The sequence below is a fragment of the Charadrius vociferus genome, unplaced genomic scaffold (genome assembly GCF_000708025.1).
Source record: "Charadrius vociferus isolate BGI_N301 unplaced genomic scaffold, ASM70802v2 scaffold373, whole genome shotgun sequence".
NCBI lineage: Eukaryota > Metazoa > Chordata > Aves > Charadriiformes > Charadriidae > Charadrius > Charadrius vociferus.
This window is the reverse complement of record NW_009647681.1, coordinates 52,968-57,587: the sequence shown is the minus strand read 5'-3', so window position 1 is coordinate 57,587 and position 4,620 is coordinate 52,968. Positions and strand designations below refer to the sequence as shown.

Sequence of the window (4,620 nt, the reverse complement as noted above, 5' to 3'; positions counted from 1 at the left end):
AGGAGTGTTGGGATCTCTGCTGCCAGCTGTGGGGTGGAGGGACCACCTACCCTTGCTACAGTGGAAGAGAATTGGTGAGAAAATGTTTCTGTTTGCATGTTTTCTCCTTTTCTTGCAGCAACACCCTGTGAAAGCACGACCATGACAGGCTAGTGGTCTTACATTGGGCGATTCGAGGTCTCCTTCCCTTAGGCAAGCAGGGGACTGCACTTGCAAGTGGGTAGATGGATCATGAAGCCAGCTTCTGGCATGAGCCTGGTTGGACTGCAGGTGGCAGTGGACTGTGGTGTAAAAGGGCTGGGAGTGTTGAGAGAGGTGTGTACGGCAGATGTGTGGGGTGGCAGAGGGAGGGAAAGTTAAGTCACAGTAAGTTTCTAGGCAAAGAGTCTCTGACTACCTTTTCAGTTGTTTGATGTGCTGTCCCGCAAGGGGGGAATTTTTCTGCGTCCAGAAAGTGAACAAAACGTATAAGCTGGCATCTCAGAGACACTGGCTTCCTGCCAGTAATGCTACTGAGATGCAGGGTTTTCTGGATCATGCTGCCTGGGTGGTGTTGCAGACCCAACTGTGTGGGCAGTGATTGCTGTGTTGTGTGCCAAGGCCTAAGCTACAGCTGCCTGTGGAGCAAGAACTGCAGGATGCTGCTCGAGGGTAAGCAGCAGGATCTGAGCAGTAGGACTAGGCTACATGGGTACCCATGCTTTTCTGTGGAGGGTAGTTGTTAAGAGCCTGTAGCATAAGCGCACAGGGAGGGATGAGTCAGAGAACGCATGCATTAGGAAGCTGATGGGACCATGTCACCCCTCTTCAGATGTGTGGCATGTGTAGTGTATTCCTCCCTGCACTATTGTTGAAGAGTCTGGGAAGACCCTCCTGCCAACTTGCAAGGTTCAGACTGGACCCCTTTGCTTTCTAAACTGCTTCTAGCCCGTTTAATGCAGCTCAAGATGGGTGCCTCCAAGAAGAGGAACCCCCCTGGTTATTTTCCCATGCTTTCTAAAGCCTCACAATCTATGACATAAGCTGATCACGCACGTGTTCACGCAACGTGTGTATCTTTTGTCCAATCAAATTGTTCAACGGTTACGTGTCCTCCTTGATGACTGGAGTTTTAATGCAGGGCCTTTTACCTTCTTACACAGTTTCTTAATCTCTTTGTCCCATCTGCACCTGGATCTCATCCGTCTTCTGCTGACTCCAGGTAGAGTGGTCTCTTTCATCACTATCTGCACCTAAAATTCACCTGTCTTCTGCTGACTCCAGGTGGAATGGTCCCTTTCTTCATTTCCAAGAACTATAGTTCAGTCATACAATCTTCATTAATATTACCTATGCGATTTCATTAAGTTAGTTAAGTTGCAATGTATCAAAGTCATACAAAACTACTAGCCCTTCTTCTTGGACTAAGAAGGAGTTCAGCCTAAGTTCACTATGTTGCTAGGTTACAGCTTGCGGTCTGAGAAAGGCTTCACCATCTAGCTACTTATGCTAAGCAAAACTTCAGTTTCCAACAACCATCAAGGTCTGAGTCCTGCATAGAGAGAGATCAAATACCAGCAAAACCTTTTATGTGTCAGGATGTGGTATCCCAGAGTTTTCCTATGGAAAATGAGCGTGAGTACATGTCAATTTTGCATGGGAAGTGCTTGTAGAGCACTGCAGGCTCAAAACTGGAAGGGATCTTTGTACTGAACATTGAGGACCTTTGGCTGTTTTTCTCCGTCATGCATGCAATCCCTGTGATTTGGCCTGCCGCAGTGCTGAGATAAGCACGGTTCCTCACAATCTCCTGTGCTGAGACTAAGAGCTATGCTGGTATATGTGTTAGAATGGAGAAAATGAGAGTAGTGCCCTCCTTCTGTATGTATTAGGGAGTCCACTGGGAAGCCTTGGAGTTAGGGGTGTCCTGACCAGCTGGGCAGAAGTAGTAGCAGAAGTACACAAGAGCAGCTCAAACAAGAGCGGACAGCCGGAGACAGGGGAGGAAGCAGTGCTCTATTAGTCGGGGTGTTGGACCACGTGTACAGATTGAGATGTGGATTGTGTAGGTCATATTGAATTACTTAAAGCAATGAGGGTTCTACTTGTGTTCATAAGAGGCCAAGCTTTGTTGGTTTCTGCTTAGGTACATAACCTTGTACACATGGAGAAAGCTGCAGTGCTGGTATGGAAGTGGAAACTTTTTTTTTTTCTACAGTCTTGGCCTTTGCAGTAGAAGGCAGGCTGAACATAGGACCAGAACTGTTAATCACACCTGAGTAACAGCGTTTCAATGACCTTGATTTTCACCAAAAAGTGTAGGTATGGGTGTATAGACAGTGTGGTGTCTTGGAATATCGTTTACCAAAGGCTAGCTACGGGTCAGCGTTGCCCCTTTCCATTGGTAGTTTGCAAATCATGGGTTATGCAAACTCATGGCTCTAGCAAGGATGTTGCAAAACTACCTGTCGCCCAGGCTTTCTGATCAGGACCAATCAGAGTCATTTGCCTTCTCTCTGATCTTGCCTCATGATGACCACTAAAGGTCTGAGCACAGTAGCTTGTAGTTCTTTATAGCAGGGCATGGCCATTACGTTGTTTTGCTAAATGTCTATAACACAATTAATAAACCTAAGTATAATTGCTGAAATTATTACTATAGAGCATAGAACCAAGTGAGAAATTTCTGCAATTGCTGAAAACGTCTCTGAGTCTGACAGAATGAGAGACGTATGCACAGTACCTATAACTGAAGGCTAGCAATCGCTGCTGAGCAATGTTCCTCTGGCAGGCCATGTATCTCAGTGCCTCGGCCATGCCTCAGAGTCTCCATTGTGACATTATAACTTTGTAAGCCATTGCTTATCGATGCAGTTGTGGTAAAATCTGTCATTCTTCAAAAACATACAATAAAATTCAATGTCCTACAGAAAAGCATAAACCAACAGTTACTATGTAAGCACATGAGGATACCTAATGCACACATGTATATGCTGCCATAAGAAATTAAAGTCTCTGAACTCTGTTTTAAGTTGAGATTGATTAGGAGTCTTTATTTCATATGAGACTTCAATCTTTCTTCTAGGTATATGGCTTCTTGTTTCCCCAGTTACAACACCCAGTTAATTAAACGGGGGTTGCAATAACTGCGCCTTACGCAAGTTGATCTCTTACTTTTAAAACTTCTCTCACGCATCTTCTGTAGCTCTAGTCACTGGAATATCATCTACATGAGGTAATAACTTGATTTCTTGTAGCTCTTAATGTCTCGTAGCTCTTGTGGCTCTTAGTATCACACACACAGTGACACATATATATTAAAAAATGCATATGTTCATACGTATATTCCATATGCAGATGTTACAATATATGTCGGTGGTCTATTAAGCATGATCACTGTTAAAATAATGTTAATAAAACATCAAGTCTCATCAATAGAAATGGGGTTTCTCTTGTTTGAAGATGAAGGTGACCTTAAACTGGATCCATTTTCTTTTATTTCCTCTGTTTGGGTATATTTTCCTCTTGCTTTTAACTTCAGTCATGGCAACTAATGTAAAAAAACCTCTCCCAACACCCAGAAACCACCCATACCCCTGCCTGAAGGCCCCAGATGACTCTACATGTCTCCAACCTCCTTCTGCCCCCTGATTCTGTCTTTCTGGCAGTCATGGGGACATCTGTGCACCCTCAGTCCCATGCCACATGGGAATGGGATGTATGCCATGTATGCATAGAGGCATGGAGCCCTCAAGGGGGTCCAAACTAGAAGAAACAGTTTCTGCTCGAGTAATAACTGAACATAGCTTTGCGTGATGCGAAGTGGTTCCATCAATCACAGTTAAAGCTTTGGAAAAGCACTCTGGAAATAGAATAAGCTAATGGCCTCAACAATCTCTTTAGTTTGTTTTGCAGGGTGGTACTTTGAGGGCCAACAACTTGAAGAGACGCAGCTTGACCTGATTTGTTGCTTTTAGTGATATTTTAAAGAAGCATGTAAGTATAGAAGGAGTCTAGGAGTGTTAGGAAGAAAGGCAAGAGTAAGGATGGTTTGAAACAGAGGAAAAGGTAAGTACCATGACGACTGAAGTTGGTAAAGTTGGAGAGAGTTTGGGGTTATGCTGAGCCTTGGCCTCATCAGTGAAGAAAGAACCTGTGTGGTAGGCACGTGGTGGGTGAGTGTAGCTGGAGTGTGGCGAGGGGTGGGCTGGGCTGTCTGGTCTGGGGCACACAGGGAGGGAGAAGAAAGGCAAGAGGATCTGAAGGAATGTAGGGTGCAGACTTTTCCTCTCCGATTGCTTCTTAGGCACGCAGGGTCACTCACGAGGTTCCCCATGGCTCCTCCTGGAACTCTGACAGCCACACAAAGCACCCAAGGCACTGGCATTTGCACAAAAACAGCACCGCTCTTGTGTGGGACTGCCACCCTGACATGCTGCCAGCAAAAGCCTTCTGCCCAAAGGCTCTGCAGACATTCCTCCAACCAGCCCCCAACTCCCCCATAGCTGCTAAACCCTGTGCCAAACCCACCATCAACCCTCAAAGTTCCAGGGCGTCAAAACACCCCCAGACCTGGACCAATAGCCCCCAACCCCAAACCTGCCCCAACACCACCAATGATTCCAGCACTGCCCTGAACCC

The 4,620-nt window shown here is 45.7% G+C and overlaps 1 protein-coding gene across 1 annotated transcript in view; it reads right to left on the bottom strand.

Annotated features, from left to right (window-relative positions):
* Positions 1-4,620, bottom strand: part of CSNK1D (casein kinase 1, delta) — a 25,017-nt gene that overhangs the window by 19,171 nt on the left and 1,226 nt on the right. The gene's annotated exons all lie outside the window — the stretch shown is intronic.